Consider the following 24,309-nt stretch of genomic DNA (forward strand, 5'->3'; position numbering starts at 1 on the left):
AAAGAGTCGGACACGACTGAGCGACTTCACTTTCACATGCAGTTGTGGTGGGACTAAAAGACAGTTTATGTAAAAGATACCTAGAAGATAGTAAGTATCTACATACATAGCAAAGGGTTTTTTTTTCCCCTTTAAGAATTGGGCAGTGGGCCTCAGTTAACTAACCTGTGTGGTTAATTGCTCAGTCGTGTTCCACTCTTTGCAATCCCATGGACTGTATAGCCTGCCAGACTCCTCCATCCATGGGATTCTCCAGGCAAGAATACTGGAGCAGGTAGCCATTCCCTTCTTCAGGGGATCTTCCCGACCCAGGGATCAAACCCAGGTCTCCTGCATTGCAGGCAGATTCTTTTCTGTCTGAGCCATCAGGGAAGCTCTGTAACTAACCTTACTGTGGTAATTATTTTGCAATATATATGAGTATCAAATCATTGCATTGTACATCTTAAACTCACACAGTGTTATGTGTTAATTATATTTCAGTAAAGCTGGAAAAAACCCCAGATCTCTCAGACCATTAAAGTAGTGACAGTCCAGCGTACCAAGAGGATTACTCATTTAGTTCAGAAATATTTACTGAGTACTTGATATATATCAGGCAATGTGACAGGAGAATAGGTGTTCAGAAGACATTATCTTTATGTGTAAGGTATCTACAGTGTGGCATTTCAATATATGTTGTTAAGTGCAATGGTAGAAATAAACACAGTACTGTAAGAAGACTAAGGAAGGAAAACCAAACCTGACCAGACTGGTAGAGGCCTAGTTAGGTGCTCAGGATCACTTTCTGCTGGGAAGTGTTTTTCAGGATTAGTAGTGTTTAGCCCAGAGGCGGCAATGGCACCCTACTCTAGTACTCTTGCCGGGAAAATCCTGTGGACAGAGGAGCCTGGTGGGCTGCAGTCCATGGGGTCGCTAAGGGTTGGACATTACTGAGGCGACTTAGCAGCAGCAGTGTTTAGCCAGGTGTGTAAGCTGGGATAGAGAAGAGGTTATTCTGTTTTGAAGGAGTATAGTGGTTGAAGGGTACATGTGAGTATAGGAGGTTATGCTGGAGAATATGGTGTTCGGGAATCAAATTTTGAAGTACCATGTGTGGCTAAGGTGTTTTGGCAAGCCACTGAAGAATTTTAAGCAAGTAATGATAGAATCTGAGTTCTGTTTTAGACAGTTTACTGTAGAAAGTGTATGGATGAGGGATAAAGATTAGTTTCTAAACTGCCTTGATGACTGTGTGAATTGGTGGTGGTGGTTCAATCGCTAAGTCGTTTCGGCTCTTTGTGACCCCCTGGACTGCAGCACGCCAGGCTTCCCTGTCTTTCACTATCTCTGGGAGTTTATTCAAACTCATGTCCATTGAGTCGGTGATACCATCCAACCATCTCATCCTCTGTTGCCCCCTTCTTCTCCTGCCCTCAATCTTTCCCAGTATCACAGTTAGTTACCTCTTTGCATCTCTTGGCCAAAGTATTAGAGCTTCAGCGTCAGTCCTTCAATGAATATTCAGGGTTCTTTAGGATTGACTGGTTTGATCTCCTTGCAGTCCAAGGGACCTCAGGAGTCTTCTTTAGCACCACAATTTGAAAGCATCATTTCTTTGTCACTCAGCTTTCTTTATGGTTCAACTGTCACTTTCCTGCATGACTGCTGGAAAAGTAATGGATTGATAGTGCTGTTAAAATTGAAGAGGAAAGGGAGAGATATGAATCAGAATTTAATAGTGGGGGGAACCCTAGAAACAGTTACTACAGAGAACAGAGAAGACTATTAGAGACCAAAAATTGAGCATTGAATAAAGAAATTTTACTGCCGAACAGGGAGCCTGATCTAGCACAGAGCCTAGGTATATACATGTTTTGTATTAGATACCTGTTTTGTAAGGAAAGCAGTGTCTCTGAATGTTGTTGATAGGCTGATGATAAAGGTATTTGTTGGTCAGATAGCACTGGACTGGCCAGAAGTAGTCTGTGTATGTGTTCTGAGTATGTATGTATGTGCCTGTCTTGAGATGATAGTGTGTGGCTAGCTGCCAGTGTACAGGCCTTAGTATAGGTGGATTTACAGTGTACCTACAAATGGAGCTAAACATAGTTAAAGTCAGTCTCATTATGCTAACAGAGAACAACAGTCACTTGGTGTTTGAGTTAAATCAGCAGAAGAATACCATAACAGTTGTTTTTTTTAAAAAAAGAGCATATCATTCTGTGTTTTGTCCCAATATCTTATGTAGAAACTGTCTTTATATGTAGTCATCAGTTTGATCTGTGGTTTTGGGGCAAATTTTGTTTCTTAGAATCATCTGCTTCTAGAGTTCTTTTAAATGAGGCTCAGTCTAGGGTCACTCAGGGGCATGGAAATCTCCTGGTCTGAATTAGGAGCTTGTTTCAGTTGTGACATACACACCCATGCATCTACTCCTTGAAGTTTGACTGTTGTAGCTGTTGACAGGAGGACCTGAAATGGTCCTTAGCAGAGAGGAAAGGTAGTTTACAGTTTCTGGGTAAGAGCCTGGGTAAATCAGGTTAGTCGTTGACAGTATTTGGTGAAATTGCATGTAAGAGTACAGAATAAGTTGAATAAGTTTTTAGTGGAGGTGGATCCCAGTTGTGTTGGGCATATTGTAATGATTACAAATAGGAAGAAAGTCTCTGTCGGCTCTGAGGGAACAATTGCATGGCCATTATTAATAGTGGCAAAACTTTAGGCTAGGGAAAAGGAAAGGTTTCTGAAACTTTGGGGGAGAAGTGGAGTTTCTGGTGAAGAGAGGGGTGTTACAGAGTTTCTGTGTACCTCTTCCAATGAAAGGAATTCCTTGACTATTTGATAGGAAGGTAGGGCCGGGCCCCCTGTTTCACTAAGCAGTGACCCTGCCTCTGCCTACATATTCAGTGGCAACATTGTACCCTACACAGGGAATACCTTTGTATTTTTTAAGGTAAGTTCTTCCACAAACAATATTAAATCAGAGTTGACAAAAGTGGTATCTGTAGGCTCAGAACTGGGCATAATTCAGTTTTGAGTTACTGTAAAAGTCATGTTAGTTCTAAAAGGTCTGGTAGGTCTTCATAGAACCGTTCAACTTCAGCTTCTTCAGCGTTACTGGTTGGGGCATAGGCTTGGTTTACCATGATATTGAATGGTTTGCCTTGGAAACTAATAGAGATCATTCTGTCATTTTTGAGATTGCATCCAAGTACTGCATTTCGGACTCTTTTGTTGACCATGATGGCTACTCCATTTCTTCTAAGGGATTCCTGCCCACAGTAGTAGATATAATGGTCATCTGAGTTAAATTCACCCATTCCACTCCATTTTAGTTCGCTGATTTCTAGAATGTTGACGTTCACTCTTGCCATCTCCTGTTTGACCACTTCCAATTTGCCTTGATTCATGGACCTAACATTCCAAGTTCCTATGCAGTATTGCTCTTTACAGCATCGGACCTTGCTTCTATCACCAGTCACATCCACAACTGGGTATTGTTTTTGCTTTGGCTCCATCCCTTCATTCTTTCTGGAGTTATTTCTCCACTGATCTCCAGTAGCATATTGGGCACCTATCAACCTGGGGAGTTCCTCTTTCAGTATCCTATCATTTTGCCTTTTCATACTGTTCATGGGGTTCTCAAGTCAAGAATACTAAAGTGGTTTGCCATTCCCTTCTCCAGTGGACCACATTCTGTCAGACCTCTCCACCATGACCCGTCCGTCTTGGGTGGCCCCACACGGCATGGCTTAGTTTCACTGAGTTAGACAGGACTGTGGTCCTGTGATCCTGTGATCAGATTGGCTAGTTTTCTGTGATTATGGCTTCAGTGTGTCTGCCCTCTGATGCCCTCTTGCAACACCTACCATCTTACTTGGGTTTCTCTTACCTTGGACGTGGGGTATCTCTTTACAGCTGCTCTAGCAAAGCTCTGCCGCTGCTCCTTACCTTGGGTGAGGAGTATCTTCTCATGGCCGCCCCTCCTGACCTTGAATGTGGAGTAGCTCCTCTTGGCCCTCCTGCGCCCGCACAGCCGCTGCTCCTTGGATGTGGGGTTGCTCCTCTTGGCTGCCGCCCCTGACCTCGGGCGTGGGGTAGCTCCTTTTAGAACTAATACCCAAAAAAGATGTCTTTTGCATTATAGGGGACTGAAATGCAAAAGTAGGAAGTGAAGAAACACCTGGAGTAACAGGCAAATTTAGCCTTGGAGTACAGAATGAAGCAGGGCAAAGGCTAGTAGAGTTTTGCCAAGAGAACGCACTGATCATAGCAAACACCCTCTTCCAACAACACAAGAGAAGACTCTACACATGGACATCACCAGATGGTCAACACGGAAATCAGATTGATTATATTCTTTGCAGCCAAAGATGGAGAAGCTCTATAGAGTCAGCAAAAACAAGACCAGGAGCTGACTGTTGCTCAGATCATGAACTCCTTATTGCCAAATTCAGACTTAAATTGAAGAAAGTAGGGAAAACCACTAGACCATTCAGGTATGACCTAAATCAAATCCCTTATGACTATACAGTGGAAGTGAGAAATAGATTTAAGGGACTAGATCTGATAGACAGAGAGCCTGATGAACTATGGATGGAGGTTCCTGACATTGTACAGGAGACAGGGATCAAGACCACCCCCATGGAAAAGAAATGCAAAATGGAATCAAAATGATTGCCTGAGGAGGCCTTACAAATAGCTGTGAAAAGAAGAGAAGCAAAAAAAACAAAGGAGAAAAGGAAAGATATTCCCATTTGAATGCAGAGTTCCAAAGAATAGCCAGGAGAGATAAGAAAGCCTTCCTCAGCGATCAGTGCAAAGAAATAGAGGAAAACAACGGAATGGGAAAGACTAGAGATCTCTTCAAGAAAATTAGAGATACCAAGGGAACATTCCATGCAAAGATGGGTTCGATAAAGGACAGAAATGGTATGGACCTAACAGAAGCAGAAGATATTAAGAAGATGTGGCAAGAATACACAGAAGAACTGTACAAAAAAGATCTTCACGACCCAGATAATCACGATGGTGTGACCACTCACCTAGAACCAGACATGCTGGAATGTGAAGTCAAGTGGGCCTTAGAAAGCATCACTACAAACAAAGCTAGTGGAGGTGATGGAATTCCAGTTGAGCTATTTCAAATCCTGAAAGATGATGCTGTGAAAGTGCTGCACTCAATATGCCAGCAAATTTGGAAAACTCGGCAGTGGCCACAGGACTGGAAAAGATCAGTTTCCATTCCAATCCCAAAGAAGGGCAATCCCAAAGAATGTTCAAACTACCACACGATTACACTCATCTCACACGCTAGTAAAGTAATGTTCAAAATTCTCCAAGCCAGGCTTCAGCAATACGTGAACCGAGAACTTCCAGATGTTCAAGCTGGTTTTAGAAAAGGCAGAGGAACCAGAGATCAAATTGCCAACATCCGCTGGATCATCGAAAAAGCAAGAGAGTTCCAGAAAAATATCTACTTCTGCTTTATGACTATGCCAAAGCCTTTGACTGTATGGATCACAATAAACTTTGGAAAATTCTGAAGAAGATTGGAATACCAGACCACCTGACCTGCCTCTTGAGAAACCTGTATGCAGGTCAGGAAACAACAGTTAGAGCTGGACATGGAACAACAGACTGGTTCCAAATAGGAAAAGGAGTATGTCAAGGCTGTATATTGTCACCCTGCTTATTTAACTTATATGCAGAGTACATCATGAGAAACGCTGGACTGGAAGAAGCACAAGCTGGAATCAAGACTGCCAGGAGAAATATCAATAACCTCAGACATGCAGATGACACCACCCTTATGGCAGAAAGTGAAGAGGAACTAAAAAGCCTCTTGATGAAGGGTGAAAGAGGAGAGTGAAAAAGTTGGCTTAAAGCTCAACATTCATAAAACTAAGATCATGGTATCCGGTCCCATCACTTCATGGCAAATAGATGGGGAAACAGTGGAAATAATGACAGACTTTATTTTTTTGGGCTCCAAAATCACTGCAGATGGTGACTGCAGCAATCACTGCAGATGGTGACTGCAGCCATGAAATTAAAAGACGCTTACTCCTTGGAAGGAAAGTTATGACCAACGTAGATAGCATATTAAAAAGCAGAGATATTACTTTGCCCACAAAGGTCCATCTAGGCAAGGCTATGGTTTTTCCAGTAGTCATGTATGGATGTGAGAGTTGGACTGTGAAGAAAGCTGAGCGCCGAACAATTGATGTTTATGAACTGTGGTGTTGGAGAAGACTCTTGAAAGTCCCTTGGACTGCAAGGAGATCCAACCAGTCCATCCTGAAGGAGATCAGTCCTGGGTGTTCATTGGAAGGACTGATGCTGAAGCTGAAACTCCAATACTTTGGCCACCTCATGCGAAGAGTTGACTCATTGCAAAAGACCCTGATGCTGGGAGGGATTGGAGGCAGGAGGAGAAGGGGATGAAAGAGAATGAGATGGCTGGATGGCATCACTGACTCGATGGACATGAGTTTGAATAAACTCCTGGAGTTTGTGATGGACAGGGAGGCCTGGCGTGCTGCGATTCATCTGGTCGCAAAGAGTCGGACACAACTAAACTGAACTGAAAAGTCATGTAGTTCTCCATCATCTGACAAGACAGTATTGTTACATGATTAGGTGTTGAACAGAGTTGAAGAGTGATACACAAAGTGAAAAAAAAATCGACTTCATGAGAGGTAAGATGGTTGACAGAAGTGTTCAATGTTGCTTAGAAGTAACAAGAATCGCGAACATCAAGTTGAGTGGAGAAGGTACCACCAAATACAGAAAGGGAATGTCTCAATAAGCAGTAGTCTTCTGGTGTGGACAGTGCTATTTATTACTTATTATTAAGTAATGGACCTAGAGATGGCCATACTAAGTGAAGTAAGTCAGAGAAAGACAAATATCATACGATATTGCTTATATGTGGTATCTAAAAAATGATACAAGTGAATTTATTTACAGAGCAGGAATATACTCCCAAATATAGAAAACAAATTTCTGGTTACAAAAGACGGGAAGAAGGGAAGGGATAAATTAGGAGTTTGGGATTAATGTATACATATCAAACCCAGGCCTCCCACATTGCAGGTGGATTCTGCCAGCTAAGCCCCGATGGAAGCCCAAGAATACTGGAGTGGGTAGCCTATCCCTTCTTCAGTGGATCTTCCTGAGCCAGGGATTGAACCAGGGTCTCCTGCATTGAAGGTGGATTCTTTACCAACTGAGCTACCAGGGAAGCCCAACATATACACACTACTATATATAAAATAGATAACCAACAAGGACCTACTGTATAGCACAGGGAACTATACCCGATATCTTGTAATAACCTATAATGGAAAATAATCTGAAAAGAATATATACATATAATGTATAACTGAATCTTAAGAGTTTGAACTCTTAAATAAGAGTCAGCATCATCTATTCTACCTGTGTCAGTAAAATCTTTAGCTCCAGGAGTACAGGTGTCTGATCTAAGGGTGGTTTAAGAGAAGCCAGTGTGTGCAAGAAAGCATGGGTGTCTGCAGTGGCTATAATTTAGCTTTGTGTATACCTTTCATTTGTGATCTCTAAAATACATATGCCTTCTGTCGAACATTTAATTTGACATACTACTTACATAATAATCCTCAACCTAGTAAATTATCCAGAAGAAAGATTACACTTAGGAAGATATCTTCCTTTTCTAATAGACTAATTGAAATTGGCAAATATTGGGAGACTGGGAAGATAATAGGGTTATTGGTGATGGTAAGTCAGATGGTAAAGCGTCCACCTACAATGCGGGAGACCTGGGTTCGATCCCTGGGTCGGGAAGATCCCCTGGAGAAGGAGGTAGCAACCCACTCCATATTCATGCCTGGAAAATCCCATGGACCGAGGAGCCTGCGGGGCTACAGTCCATGGGGTCGCAAAAAGTCGGATACGGCTGAGCGACTTCACTTTCACTTTCACTACTGTTATTCTTTTTGTACTATCAGGAAGAGTAGAAAGGGATTTAGAATAGAGATGAAGGCCCTGTGCCCAGGAAATTGCAGCTCTGTTTTTCAACAGAAAATTCATTTTGTCTCGTAACAGCAGAAAGGATAATAGGGTATTGTTGAGATGCTCAGAGGTATGTCATTACTGTGCATCTTTAATTTGGTTTGACTCCTTTCTCAGTTTTTAAGGGATAGTCACTTTTCTAGCATCTGAATTCTTAATGTATCTAGCAAACCCTCTCCGACAGTTCTTATCTGTCAGAGGAGGGAATGTTAGATTTTGAGTAACTTGTTTAATTTGAAGGGAACTTGCGGGTCTTTTTCCTTTTCAATCTTTTAGAGTTCTTAGACAGTTTTCTGTTGTAACTCATCTAAGTGATCTATTTGCCAGTCCACTGGCATTCTTCTCACTAATCTGGTTATTTCTGGTTTTTTTTTTTCCCCCAATTATTTTTATTAGTTGGAGGCTAATTACTTTACAGTATTGTAGTGGGTTTTGCCATACATTGACATGAATCAGCCATGGATTTACATGTGTTCCCCATCCTGAATCCCCCTCCCACCTCCCTCCCCATCCCATCCCTCTGGGTCATCCCAGTGCACCAGCCCCGAGCACTTGTCTCATGTGTCCAACCTGGACTGGCGATCTGTTTCACACTTGATAACATATATGTTTTGATGCTGTTCTCTCAGATCATCCCACCCTCACCTTCTCCCATAGAGTCCAAAAGTCTGTTCTATACATCTGTGTCTCTTTTTTTGTCTTGCATACAGGGTTATCGTTACCATCTTTCTATATTTCTGGCTTTAATTCATTAAAAGGCTGAGAACATCTTGTAGTGGTCTATATTAAAGTATTTCCTAAAAGTTTCTAGAATTTCTGATTATGAATAATTTTGCTTGTAATTTTGGATTTTGGTCTGTTGTACTTTGATAAGAAAGGCATCTGGGATGGCCAGAAGCAGTTTTCTGTGTCTTTAGCTTTCTTTAAAATCTGTTCTAATTTGTGATAGTGCATTAGAACCCCAACCTGTGTTTTTCAAACCTTCTGTTAAGGAAACTAGTGTTCTGGATAAGCCTGTGAAGCTCTGGAAAGTCTGGGGTGTGTCGGCGTCTAAAAATACTCTGAACTCCTCTAAACCTTTGGTTCTCAGTGGGCTGGGGTATTCTTTCTGACCAAGAGTTGAAAGCAGCAGCATGACCTATGACCTTCTTTTAAAGAGTGAGATGGATAACTCTGTAATGCAGATTGAGTGATTGTCTGTCCCTCATGTGGATAATCTGCAACAGGGGAGGAGATAGGACTGTGATCGCCAAGGGAGGAAGATATTAGGGCAAGCTGTGATAATAAAGAAGTTGTGAGAGAAGGATTGAAGTCTTCATCTGAGGAGTCAGTACATTAGGATTCTGGAAGGTGGGATAAAGGCTGAATTTTGGAGGCAGAAAGCTGGGAACAGAGAAGTTGCCTTTGCTTTAGCATTTGCCAGGGAATCTTTCAAGGAAGTTAATTTTGAGTATCTGAGGCATTTAGATGTCTTGGTGTACCAGTTTAAAAAGGCATACCATGGCCTTGGGAATAGTCCTTGCTGAAATCTTTTAAGTTCTCCAAAGTGACTACTACTTTATGAACTATCCTTTAGTTATGAACTATCCTTGTAGTTATGCCGTATTATTAGACATGTATATGAACATGGACTAAAATGAATATACATATACTTGATTCTTTGAATTGACAGTCCTTTAAGTAAATGCCAAGAAGGAGATTCTTTTTCCACCTGGTAGACAAATGTATACAGAATACCTCGGCAGTTGAAAGAAACCCTGTTGTTTAGTGCCTGCAGTCCTTGATTCTGGTCCAAACCATGAGTTTTCTGAGGAATCTCTTCAATAAGACATAGGTGGATTAACAACAGAAAATGTATAGAATAGATGCCCTCTCTTTTTGTCACTCAAGAAAGAGACCAAATTTCCTCTACCCATGAGAAACCAGATGGCTCTGAGCCAGAATAAACAGAACCTTCTGAGATAGGACAGAACAAACTCAGAGCTAGAAATCAGCTGAGCCACCATCAGAAGGTGCCAAAATTCTGCTAAATCCAGGGCTCAATAGGTTCTTAAGTGTCCATGGTCTGTCAGCTTCACTGGGTGGCTCAATCATTTGATCTCTGTGGGACCTCCAAAGTGTTAAAGAAAGCACAGTGACTGTTGGAGACCACAGATTGGGCACTAAGTGAACAAGCTTTATTGCCAAGCTTGGACCCTGATCCAGCCCAGAGTCTGTAAACAGGTCCTCAGGGATGGCTGCAGGGCAGGAGAAACAGGGTAGGTCCTTTAAAGCCAAAAACCATGCATTATCTTTGTTTCACAATAGAAGAGCTGCTGGCTGGTGTTATCTAGGTTTGTTGGTTGGTAAGCACTGGACTAGCTAGAGATAGTCTGTGGTATACATGTGGTATGGAATTATGATGTCTTAAACTACCTCTGTTGTATGTAGTATGTCCAAGTTAAGATTATGTCACTCAGATGCTGGATTGGCATCAGGTGAGGTTGCCAGGTCAAGGTTTATCAGAGTTTAAGTAGTTGTGTGGATATAGGGGTGTGGGTGTTATAGAAATCTGGGTATGGTATAGACTTTTAAAGGTGGTCTAGTAGAGAAGAATGTTTGCTTTATTTTTTTCTATAGCATATTAAAAAGCAGAGACATTACTTTGCCAACAATGGTCCATCTGGTCAAGGCTATTTTTTCCAGTGGTCATGTATGGATGTGAGAGTTGGACTGTGAAGAAAGCTGAGTGCCGAGAAATTGATGCTTCTGAAACTCTGGTGTTGGAGAAGACTCTTGAGAGTCCCTTGGACTGCAAGGAGATCCAACCAGTCCATCCTGAAGGAGATCAGTCCTGGGTGTTCATTGGAAGGACTGATGCTGAAGCTGAAACTCCAATACTTTGGCCACCTCATGCGAAGAGTTGACTCATTGCAAAAGACCCTGATGCTGGGAGGGATGGGGGCAGGAGGAGAAGGGGACGACAGAGGATGAGATGGCTGGATGGCATCACTGACTCGATGGACATGAGTTTGAGTAAACTCCTGGAGTTTGTGATGGACAGGGAGGCCTGGCGTGCTGCGATTCATGGGGTCGCAAAGAGTTGGACACGACTGAGCGACTGAACTGAACTGAACTGAGGTTGCCAGGTCAAGGTTTATCAGAGTTTAAGTAGTTGTGTGGATATAGGGGTGTGGGTGTTAGAGAAATCTGGGTATGGTATAGACTTTTAAAGGGTTCTAGTAGAGAAAAATGTCTGTTTAACGGGTCTTAATCTGTCCTTAACTCATCTAATGGTGTTCTAATTATCAGTTGATGTTCAGTAAACCACCCTAAAACTTAGTGGCTTGAAACAACAAGAATTTGCTCAAGAATTTGTAATTTGTTCAGGACTTGGCAGGGTCAGCTTGTCTGGTCCACTCGGCATCAGCTGGGGTGTCTCAAGGGCTGGGGCCTATGTTATCTGAAGGTTTATTCAGTAATATTTCTGGCAGTTCAGCTGGCTGTCTGCTGGGAGCTTAGCTGGGACTCTCAACTGAAATTCCCACCAATGGCCTCTTTATATGGCCTGGGTCAGTTCAAAGAGAGCCAAATCACCTCCCACAGCCCCACTTCCAAGTACCATCACACTGGAGGTTAGGTTTCACTGGATAGATTTTGGAGGGACACAAGCATTCAGTCTGTAACATACCCATTTTTCAACGATATCAAAGTTACATACCCAAAATAACATCTTAATTTCCATAAAAGAACACTTTACTAAAAATAAAACATTATCTAGAACTTTCCAAATGTGGAAATAAAGGTTTATGAACTATAAATAATGAAACAGTATGGCTTTTCATATTTTAGATTTTATTATGGTGTCTGTCACATTTTAGTCACTGAAAGAGATACTCTTGAGGACAGTAAACCTAATAACCTTTTGAAACAAAATTCCTAAATTCTCTGCTCTTATAGGATGAGTGATCTAATTATTACACTGTATGTAAAAGTGCTTATGCACCTGGATTTTTCCAGTGGCCCAGTGAGCTTTCAGGGAATGAGTTTCTTAGCTTTGTCTTTAGTATGGTAGAGTATACGTGTAGGTCTCAGTGGAGAATGTGCTTTTTGGGATGACTGTTCATAGAAAAGAATTTGTTAGCTATAATCTAGAGGTGGTTGGCTTGTTTGTTTTTGAAACAAACCTGTATTGGTACATACCTGTATTTGTATGTCTTTCATGTGATAATTTAATTATTCCTAAATGTTTTTCTTTCGTGTTTAAATCTAGATTCAAATTTTGTCTGTTTTGTAGATATCATGTGGTCTTTTTTTTTTTTTTAATGACAAGGTGAAATTATTTGCAGGTAGGTTTCTAAAACAGATTCTTTATGTTAATTAGTAATTTGAATGAAAAAGCCTGTGCTCTTTAAAAAACCAGGATGAATGTGTGAAATAAACTAGGTGAAAGTTCCAAAGTGTACTTGAAAAACATGGATATGTAAGGACCCTATTGTTACTATTTTAATGTGTTTCTTAACCTAGAATTCTCTGGAAGAGGAGTGTGGATGAGCTTCTGAGTTTCCCTAAACCCTTTTGTGTGTGTGTAAGGACACGTTTTCATCAGATTGTCAAAGTGGCCCTTTACTGTGTGTGTGTGTGTGTGTGTGTGTGGTGTAAGGACACGTTTTTGTGTGTGTGTGTGGTGTAAAGACACGTTTTCATCAGATTTTCAAAGTGGCCCTTTACTCTGTGTGTGTGTGTGTGGTGTAAGGACACGTTTTTGTGTGTGTGTGTGTGGTGTAAAGACACGTTTTCATCAGATTTTCAAAGTGGCCCTTTGTGTGTGTGTGTGTGTGTGTGTGTGTGGTGTAAAGACACGTTTTCATCAGATATTCAAAGTGTCCCTTTACCATCATCATCTCATCCCCTGGGAAGTTAAGAACATTACTCTATTGCTGTGGTTTTCAAAATGTGGTACAGAAACCAGAAGCAGCAGCATCACCTGGGTATTTAGTCCCGGCAGCTCCCTCCAGACCTAATGAATTAGCAACTCTAAAAGTGCCCCCTCCTTGTATTTCAGTGAGCACTCCACATGGTGTGATGCTAAAATTTGAGAACCATGAGTTTAAGGTGATAGAATAGAAATACTCTAACAAATACAATTTCTACATATGTTGGCGTGTGTGTGTGTGTGAGTCGTTAGTTGTGTCTGACTCTGTGCATAGTTGGTACTAATCTATGTGATCTACACTGATGTTAATTTGCTAATGATTTCAGAATAGAGACATCAGTTGAATACAAAATTCTACAAGCCTGTTCACATGTTCTTGTCTGCATAGCAGTTTTATTTAACACGAATCTTGTTTTGTTGACATTTAGGATTGGAACTAATATTTGAAAACATTTTTATTTATAAAATGTTAATGACTCCTAGATTTAACATATTTTTACTTTTGCTTAAATGCCTTTTGGTCTTTAAGAGTGTTTTGGTTAGCACTGTAGATTACTTTTATTCTAATGAAGACATTTTGGTTGCAGGTAACAGGAAAACAACCCACTCAGACTAACTTAAGCAAAAAGAGACATTAGGGGAGTGCAGTTTTCACACCTGAGGGGAAAGTGCAGCCCAGCTTTAGGTGAGACAGGATCCAGGAAATGGAAAGCCTCGGACAGCTGTTCTCAGTGACCCCCTCTGGCCATTTAGAACTCTTCTCAGTGCTATGCTTCCTTCTTTGCAGGGGCCTTAATTCCCAGTGCTTGTTGCATAGCAGAGAGGATCTAACTGGATCATTGAGGATCTGGTGGCTACTCATCATCCAGTCAGCTGTGGTCAGGATCACACGTTACGAATACAGCCACTGATATTTTTCTTCTCTGGCTCATGTTGTAGCTATAGATTACATTTTATTGAGGTAGTATAGTTTAATGGCATTTTGATAGGCTGTTAAGATTAAAGTAGGACTATCTAAAAAAAAAAATAAAGTAGGACTCTCTGACTTGCATTTTAGTTAGTAGTAAGTTGTATTCTTTTTCTCTGCAGTAACTTTCTCTAAAAAACAAGCCATCCCAAATTAGTGAATATTATATTAATAGATATTACAGTACAGACATATTATAATTATAGATAATTATAGACAATTATAGACATAAAGTTGTTTAGTAGAACCATGTCATTATAATCTTGACTTAGTTTTGCATGTGTTTGGATGGATTGTGGAAACATTCTTTCAAATTATAATCAAACTGTGTACACATAGGACAATATATATTTAGCTTATGCTCTTTCCTTTAGATATTACAGATTTATAAAAAGATATTGGTAGGTTTCAGATGCTTTATTTTACATACATACCTACTGGTGTTTGAAGAAGGTATTTTGTGTAAACACGTATCAGTAGATTTTGGGAACTTTCATTGTCAATAATATTTCTTCTGCTGCCAGTGTTGATAAGGATTTGGCATTATGCCTTTCATTTAAACTCTACATAGAAAGTTTAAATGATCATTTGAATAGAACTTGGACAGACTGAGGTGTAAATGGCAGTATACCTCTATACAAAGAATCTAGGAAATGCATTAGTCCTTTGCATTGGAAATTTTACTGAGTAATACTTAATAGTTTTTGGGCTTGCAGTGAAATAAGAGGGAGGAGCAGTGGAAAAAGGAAGGCTTTTGTTTACTGTGAGACGATGCAGTGAATTAGACATAGAACAGGAGTGTAAACATGACAAATCTAGGCAGATTCCATTGGAACAGTGAGTTATATTATGACTCAATTCTGAGTCCTCTTGTGGAGCTTCAGAATTTCTAAAATGTCGATATTTTTAGTAGTTACTGAATGTACTCTGTGCATGGTTTTCTAGACTCCGGGCATGCAATGGAGATCAAAATTAAGTCCTTGACCTCAAGGAGTTAATGGTCTGGTAGGGAACCCTGGAAATATTTCGAAAGCATGAAGTTATAAAGAAGTATTTTCTTATTGTAACTACAGTACCTTTTGTAATTGCAGTCTTCTTTCCTATTTATGCTGGTGGCCTGTGTTTACAAATGGAGCCTGTTTGGGAAACTAAATATCTTTGGCACTTTTGCTTCATCAGAGAATATCCTCAGGTAATTGAGTGACTGTACTTTTTAGAGCCTGGAAGAATGCAGAAGACCTGGGAACTCATCCTTATTTGCACTGTTGTGGAAATAGGTTAATAAATTTGGATGACTTCATGTTCTCATATACCTTTTTATTGTGTATGAGAGAGAGAGCTCAGTGAAATGTGTTATTGGGAAAGGGCTCCAGGAGGTAGTTGAGCCCTCTGGTAAAAGAGAGTGCTTACAAATAGTTAAGGAAGCCACCCTGATTTAAACGAAACAATTTTTTTGAACAAAAATTAGGCTAAAGGAAGTAGTGAGTTTTGTTTTATTGTTTGCCTTTTAGTTTGCTCATCCTTATACCTCATCAGTGCTTTTTGGAGGATTTTCATTGATTCAGCAAATATTTGAGTGCATATCGTATGTAATAAACTGTAGGAGAAATAAAAATAAGCCAAACTTTGTCTTCAAGAAACTTACAGCTTAATGGGACATAAAAGGAAGGGTAAGACATCATGTGAGTATGTTTAATGCAAGCACAATGAGAAGGGACATACAAAACAAATAGAGCCAGAACTGGAAGTACACAGGAAGAGAGATCAAAATCAGATTGTGAGAAAGGAGGAGAAATCATAAGAGTTTTCACATGGAGTTGAAATGTGATGAATGGGTAAAATTTTGAGGGTCAGTAGTTAGAATAGGGACTTCCTTGGCAGTGGTTTAGACTTGCACTTCCAAGGTGGGGGGTGTGGGTTTGATCTCTGGTCAGAGAACTAAGCTCCCACATGCCAGCTGGTATGGCCAAAAAATGAAAGAATTCCCAGGAGTTAGAATAACAGCACTTGGGATGGGAGGGTATTTTGAATAAAGGCCAAGGCACAAGAATCCTGGGCTTCTTTGAGGGGACAAAGAGAATGGTATTTTCCGTGGAGGGGTTAATGAGAGAGAAAGAAAGGATTCTTGACAGCCTCCAAATGAGGAGTCTGTAGAAGAGGGTGGAACCTGGGTCCAGAATACCTACGCTCATTTACTACTGGAAAAACCATAGCTTTGACTAGATGGACCTTTGTCGGCAAAGTAACGTCTCAGCTTTTTAATATGCTGTCTACGTTGGTCATAAGTTTTCTTCTAAGGAGCAAGCGTTTTTTTTAATTTCATGGCTGCAGTCACCATCTGCAGTGATTTTGGAGCCCCCCCAAAATAAAGTCTGTCACTGTTTCCACTGTTTCCCCATCTATTTGCCATGAAGTGATGGGACTGGATGCCATGATCTTAGTTTTTCTGAATGTTGAGTTTTAAGCCAACTTTTTCACTCTCCTCTTTCACCTTCATCAAGAGGCTCTTTGATTGGTATTAGTGCTCTTCAAGAGAGGTGCTACTTCTTGTGGCTGTATGAGGATACAGCAAGAAGGTGGCTGCCTGCAAAACAAGAAGGAGCTCCTCATCAGACACTGAATCTGCCTGTGCCTTGATCTTGGACTTGCCAGCCTCAGAACTGTGAGAAATAAATGTTGTTTAAGCCACCCAGTCTGCAGCACGTATTACAGCAGCCTGAACTAAGACAGAATTCTCACAAGATTGTGAGAAGACCCCTTTCTTGCTGTTTAAGATGCTTGCAACCTGGGGGATTAACTTTATTAGAAATTTTAGAGTAGAAAGAGTAATAATAGCTAATATTTTTTGAGCACCTGGTACTCTTCCAGGTGTTTATGTGTTTGAATTTATTTAATCTTTAAAACAATACTAAAAAGTAGCTCCTAGTATCTTCCCTGTAACAGATGAGATATCTGAGGTAAACAGGCTTTAAGTAGTTGTTCAGGGTTACAAGTTAATAAGTGACAGCACCAGGTTCAGACCCAGGCATTCTGACTCACAGTGTTTAACCTTATGTAATGTTTGTATCTTAACACTATAGTATGGTATCTCTGCGCACCTCTAGAGAAAGAGGGTAAAGGAGACACATTTGGGAGTGGCCAGAAAGTAACTCAACTTTTCCCCTACAGGAAGAATAATGTTCAGGCTTCACTGCAACTATATACTTGAATTTTATACTAAGGCTTCCTTCTCTTGGCGTTTTGATGAAGAAAGTAAATTACTGTGTGGTGAAGTTTAGATACAGTAGACCTGTCTCTTGAGCAGCTATCAGTTATGAAATGGATCTGTTTGAATGAAGGTGTCCAGTCAAGAAGGTGCAGTGACTGTCTCCAATAGCACTAGCCTGATAGTATTCAGTCTGCAGACTGCATCGGAGGTCCTTAAGTCTTAGTGAATTTACCGTCCTTATGAGTGAAGGATAGTACTTCTATGTATTTTCATCCCTAAAGTGGAGAAAAGAATTCAAGGATGTCTGCGTAAGACATCAGAAATACTTTCAGAGAGTTTCTTTCTTTTTTTTTTTTTTTAATATTTATTGATTTATTTGGCTGCACCAGGTCATAGTTGCAGCATGTGGGATCTAGTTCCCTGACCAGGAATCAAACCTGGGCCCCCTGCATTGAGAGCTCAGAGTCTTAACCACTGGGCCAGCAGGGGAGTCCCCAGAGAGTTTCTTATAGTAACAGCATCTACAGCATTCCTGCTACATCCCAAGTACCTAGACCACATGCTTTACATTTATTTCATACTGAATGTTGCTTGGCTTTAGCAGAACCTTTATTTTTTTTTTAATGCCAAAACTTGATAATTGTGTTTGTAATAGAAGCTTTATTTTAAAATTGCCTCCAGTCTTTTTAAGGTAATTAAAGTTGTTTGATGTGAGTGAACTAGATGGGTCATTTTCAGTTGGTTAACTTAACAACCACTTTTGCCTTTGAAATACTTAAATGTTGACACTTTATTTTTTTTTTCCTTTAAGTAAGAATATTTACATCATTTTGGTAGAACCTGTATCTTTAGTACATCATCTGTATACTAATTAAATTAGTTACCCATCGGATACTAAAAACGTTAAGCTAAACTTAGAGACCCAGTTTGTTTTGTAACGTGCATGAAATGAATTGCCTGAAATTAAATGGCATGGTAGTAAGACATTTAGTTAAAAGGAGATCTAATATGATTGTAGAGGTAAACTATAGTCTATTGAAAAAAATTGCTCATCTTTTGGAATAGGTCCTTTTGCAATCTGGGTTTCTGTTAACCATTTTGTGAACCTGTATCACCAGTAATTGCTTCAGCATGTTCAGTTCAGTTGCTCAGTCGTGTCCGACTCTGCAACCCCATGGGCTGTGGCACGCCAGGCCTCCCTATCCATCACCAACTCCCAGAGTTTACTCACACTCAGGTCCATTGGGAGAAGGCAATGGCAGCCCGCTCCGGTGTTCTTGCCTGCATAGGCCCATGGACGGAGGAGCCTGGTGGGCTGCCGTCTATGGGGTCGCACAGAGTCGGACACTGTGAAGCAACTTAGCAACAGCAGCAGCAGCAGCATGTCCATTGAGTCGGTGATGCCATGCAACCATCTCATCTTCTGTCATCCCTTCTCCCTTCCTCAATCTTTCCCAGCATCAGGGTCTTTTCAAATGAGTCAGTTCTTCACATTAGGTGGCCAAAGTATTGGCGTTTCAGCTTCAGCATCAGTCCTTCCAACGGATATTCAGGACTGATTTCCTTTAGGGTGGACTGGTTTGGATCCCCTTGCGGTCCAAGGGACTCTCAGAGTCTTCTCCAACATCACAGTTCAAAAGTATCAATTTTTCAGCGCTCACCTTTCTTTATAGTCCCAGCTCTCACATCCATACATGACTACTGGAAAAACCATAGCTTTGACCAGACGGAGCTTTTTCTGCAAAGTAATGTCTCAGCTTTTTAATATGCTGTCTAGGTTGGTCATAACTTTTCTTCCAAGGAGTAAGCGTCTTTTAATTTTATGGCTGCAGTCACCATCTGCAGTGATTTTGGAGCCCCCCAAAATAGTCTCTTCATTGTTTCGATTGTTTCCCCATCTATTTGCCATGAAGCGATGGGACCAGATGCCATGATTTTTAAGCCAGCTTTTTCACTCTCCTCTTTCCCTTTCATCAAGAGGCTCTTTAGTTCTTCTTCACTTTCTGCCATAAAGGTTGTGTCATCTGCATATCTGAGGTTATTGATATTTCTCCTGGCAATCTTGATTCCAGCTTGTGCTTCATCCAGTCCGGCATTTCACATGGTGTACTCTGCATAAAGTTAAATAAGCAGGGTGACAGTATACAGCCTTGACGTACTCCTTTCCCGATTTGGAACGAATCTGTTGTTCCATGTCAGTTCTAACTGTTGCTTCCTGACTTGCATACAGATTTCTCAAGAGGCAGGTCAGGTGGTTGGTATTCCCATCTCTTTAAGAATTTTCCACATTAAGTTCCTTTAAAAAGGAAGAGCTAACCTGACAGACTGTGTTTCGCTGTATGTGTGATGGTTAAGAGTTTGGATTCTGTGATTATTATCGACTATTTGTATTGTTATCTTCACTCTAGCATTTACAGTGTAATCTTTGGCAAGTCCTTTATGCCTAAACTTCAGTTTCTTCATCTCTAGAATGTAGTAGGGACTTCCCTGGCGATCCAGTGGTTAAGACTGTGCACTTCCACTGCAGAGGGCATGGGTTCAAGTCCCTAGTGGGGAACTAAGATCCCACATGCCATGCTGTGTGGCCAAAAAAGAAAAGAAAAATATAGGTAATACTGTTACTTAACTTCATATGATTGGTTTATACTTGCACATAGTAAATATTCATTAAATGTTACTCAATCTTTTTGTATTCTTTACTAAAGTTCCTTTTCATCTTATGAATAAATGGAGTTTTATTCTTAACAGCGTATTAAAATATTTTCTTGTCAATAAATATTTACATAATTTTAATGGTTATATTTCAGCATACTGTTTGTCATCCTTAATAAATATCAATATTTTGTTATTGTGCATATATGGTTGTATTTGATATTTCTGCTAAGTATAGCCTTTTGTAATAATGCTTTTTTTGGGATAATAATGCTGTTGAATATGAATCTTTATGTAGGGCTCCTGTTTCAAGCAAAAAACTGAAGCATATAGGTATAAAAATTATATTGTATACAAGTTTTCAATAGAACTTAAATTTTGTACTTAGGAGTTGAAGTAGAGGTTGTTTTCTTGGAGCAGAAAGATCTAAATTTCTGTCATGAGCCAATGATCAGGAAAGGTGCATATTGTAGACATCTTTAAAGCACTAGGCCATCCTGTTGGAATGTGTATAGGAGTGCTGTCCTCAACTTCAGTTTTGTTTTGCAATGTTAACATAAATTCAGAGAAAATGCAAAAGTAATCTACTCTGTTGAAAAATAGTTTGTACAGCTTGAACAAACAGTGCTATATTATAAAATCTGTTTTTGTGGGGCAAAGGAAAATGGGATGTCTGAGTGGTTTTTTTTCTTTCTCTCAAACAGCCTCATTCCAATCAGCAGTGTAATTGGAATGCAACTCCAGTCTGGAGGAGGAAGGGGAATTTTTGGCAAGAAGATGCTGAGCAGTTGGGAGTTTAATTCAGGTTTAGTATAGGCAGCCGTGCATTATGAGCAGAGCTCAGTCAGAGCAGCAGTGGTATTCTGTTTCTACAGCTGGGAGTTGTACTCTGGTATTATTAGACGGTGTGTTACATATAGATAACTTTTCCAACCAGAAAAAGGAATTATCAACTTAAATGGTAATATTTATTGCATCTGCACTTCTGCACATGGTTTCCTCCAATCACTGCCTCAAATAAAATATACTAAAGAAGATTTTTGTGAAATTTAAAAATATTTCTTGAGAAAACAGCAACAAAGAAAGGCATTTATGGCATGATATTTGAATTGTACCTGACCAACAAGCTCTGAGCGCAGAGGACTGTGTCTTATTTATCTTTGTATCTGCAGAATCTGTCATCGCACTTGGCACCAAGCAGCTGTTCAGGAAATGTGGATGAAGGAGTGTTCTCTTCTCATTGAGCATCTCAAGATGGTCACATCTACTTGTATGTGAAATACAGGAGGAGTTACCAGTGTACCAGCAAGGCTGGTCTTACCTTATTTTGATTATCTCCTCTATTTCAAACCCACCTATCTGCTGAAGAGTAGAATAGCTAGAACAGGTTTTAGGTGTTGGGAGTATAGACTTAGGAGTGAGAAATGCTTGGAAGCAATTTGAGAAGGCTAGTAGCATGATTATATTAGTCTAGTAAAATTAATCTAGTATAAACCTACAGGCTGTGTGAGACTTGGTCCCTAATGGAATCGGAAATGATGGTACTGTGCTGGTGTAATGCTGTAGTTCACATTACTCAAAATTGACATAGGGCTGTTAAATGTCTGAAGTCCTGTGTAATCTTTCAGTACAGAAATTAGTGGAAGTTCATTGAGTTATATTCTTAAGAATTATGTACTTTTCTTTGTAAATTATTTCAAGAGAAAACTTACTAAACATTGAAAACTTTTAAATATTGATATCTGTCTAGGGGTAAGTCTATACTCTTTAGCCTTTGTTCTGGCCCTCACACCCCCTTACAAGATTTCTCTCCTGCTAGTCCCGTCCTGTAATTTCTCAATTCCTGTGTTTCTCAACATTATTTTTACCTTTCTCCTGTAATAGTCATTTATAAAACAAAAATGGAAGTTCTTCCTCACTGCTACCCTTCCCTAGTGCCACAATTCCTAGTCTTCGCTCAACTTTCTATAGTTCCTGTTACAAAAAGTCATAGATTGACAGATATAAATTTGTGCAAATATGAATGTAAAATTACACTACAAATATAAAAACACATTGTAATATTATACATATATTTCTCAGGAGATTCTGATGCATACCTCCTTAGTTGAGAATGTGTTACAGTGACAAGTAGGAGTTTGTCCTAGTGAAATTCATTACCTCACCGAGCATTTACTGAGCTCTTATGGTTGGTACCGAGGATGAAAAGAGCAGTGGGCTGTGGTTCTAGGACCCAGAGTACATTCCCAAGAAAAGGAACAGTAAAGACTCCAAGGACTAAAATGGAATTTATGTGAATAAATACCAGAATCTCAAATGGTGGTTGAAAATTTCGTTTGAAGATTTACAAGTGCACTCTTTTGCTACTAGGATGTAAATAATTAAAAGATTGTCTGGAGCTGTTGAAATGTAGTGTTAAAGTTGGCACTCTGACCAGACTTGATATTTCTTTGTTTTAAATTAATCTTGTTTCTCTTGTGTTATTTTCCTTAGTCTCAGAGTTGCTAAAATTTCTCTTTATAAACTTTGAACCTGACTTTAAAGTTCTTTCTTCTTTTGATTTTTTCAGTTACTCTTTAAAACTTAGTCATATATTAGCAACATCATACTTGTGGTTAAAAGAAAATATGTCAAATATGATCTGATGAGTATCTTTTAAATAGCGGGAAATGATAATAACATTGTATAAGCCAAAACTATGATTACTTGCAGACTGGTAATCTATCACATAGTATAAAAAGTCCCTCTTTCAATGAAATTATTTTAGATTATTTTGGAGTTTGTTTTTACTCATGTAGCATTTTACCAAGTGCCCATCGAATGTCTGGCGCAGTGTTTGCTTGGGGCGGGGGTGTAAAGAAATGATGCAGACATAATTTATGCTGAATGGAGTTTACCAGCTCTGGTTACAAGCAACATTCTAAACTTAAAAACATAGTAACGTGCGACAAGTGCCTGGGGATAAGTATGGGCTTCTGTGAAAATACAAGTGGGCAAAAGGTTGAGAGAAACATGTTCTGAAAAGCTTCCTTCCCTTTTGAGACCTAAATATGGGTAGTTGAAGGAGCCTGGGGCAGATGTTTCGGGCAGAGAGAATGGCACATGAAGGCTGTGGGTGAGAGAATATATTTTAGAATGTGAAGGTTTAGTGTGGCTGGATCTTGGACTTGGATGCTTGAAGAAGAGGGGTGGTGATGGAAGACAAGGTCAGAGAGGTAAGCAGGAACCAGGGTCTGATGGGCTTGTAAGCCAAATAGGTTTTGGGCTTGAAGACCTTGGCAGTATTCTAAGGATGGAGGTCAATAGAGGAGACAAGAGATACAAGGTTCCTGAGAAAGTGGGAGGGTTGGGTATGTGATCCAGAGCACCAGTGGAAGGACTGTTTTGAGGAGTGTTTTACACATGTTTTGGAACGTCATAGGAAGAGAAATGGATGGAAGGAATTAAATAATATTTTTAGAAAGATCGTTTTAGGTCTAGTGTGGAGACCTGATTGGAGGCAGTTGAGGCTTAAGGCAGGGGACTGATTGGGAGGCTGTTGTAATGACTTAAACAGTAGCTGATGGTGGTCTGCATAGGTGTAATGGCAGCGGTAATGGGGAGAAGTGGACGGATGAAGGATGTTTAGAGGCAGAGTTGATTGGAAATGTTCATTGCCAGGAGGTGGGGAGCGGGTAGTGTAGTGAAGGTTGCTGTGGAGGTTTCTGACTGGGTGGAAGGCAAAGATATTTATTGAAAGAAAGTTAACTGGAGAAGGAGTTTGAGGGGAAGGGGGATAGTGACTTTTATTTGAGGGTGTATTTAGTGTGCCTGTGTGGACCTGGAGTTCAAGAGAGAGCTGAGGGTGGGTTATAGATTGAGGTGTCATCAAAATGGTAAAGACCAGGGAGAATGTATGAAAAATGGCTCTTCAAATTTATTTTTCAAGACAGGAGGAGCTTTGTCAAACTGTCATAACTATGAACTTTCTCCCCAGAAGAGTACACATGGATATAACAATTTTTATTTTCCTCGTCCACTCTGGTTTATTTCAGGATATTGAATATAGTCCCCTGTGCTATACAGTAGTACCTTGTTGTTTATCTATTTTAATCCCAAACTCCTAATTTATCCCTCCCCTAACCCTTTTCTGCTTTGGTAACCGTAAGTTTGTTCTCTATGTCTGTGAATCTGTTTCTGTTTTGTAAATAAGTTCATTTGTATCATATTTTAGATTTCACATATAAGTGATAGCATATAGTATTTGTCTTTCTGTTTCTGATTTACTTCACTTAAAGTATGGTAATCTCTATGTCCACCCATGTAGTTGCAAATAGCAGTTTTTCTTTTTTTATGACTGAGTAGTGTTCCTGTGTATATGTGTGTGTATGTGTGTATCACATCTTTTTAATCCATTTATCTGTTGATGGACATTCATGTTGCTTCCTTGTCTTGGCTATTGTAAGTAGTGCCGCTATGAACATTGGGGTACACGTATCTTTTGGAATTAACATTCTCTCCAGATACATGCCCAGTGGGATTACTGAATCA

At 40.0% G+C, this 24,309-nt stretch overlaps 1 protein-coding gene across 1 annotated transcript in view; it reads left to right on the plus strand.

Annotated features, from left to right (window-relative positions):
* Window positions 1–24,309, plus strand: part of SMURF2 (SMAD specific E3 ubiquitin protein ligase 2) — a 114,096-nt gene that overhangs the window by 38,698 nt on the left and 51,089 nt on the right. The window lies entirely within an intron of this gene.

This window comes from Cervus canadensis, chromosome 1 (genome assembly GCF_019320065.1).
Source record: "Cervus canadensis isolate Bull #8, Minnesota chromosome 1, ASM1932006v1, whole genome shotgun sequence".
In the NCBI taxonomy this organism is placed as follows: Eukaryota; Metazoa; Chordata; class Mammalia; order Artiodactyla; family Cervidae; genus Cervus; species Cervus canadensis.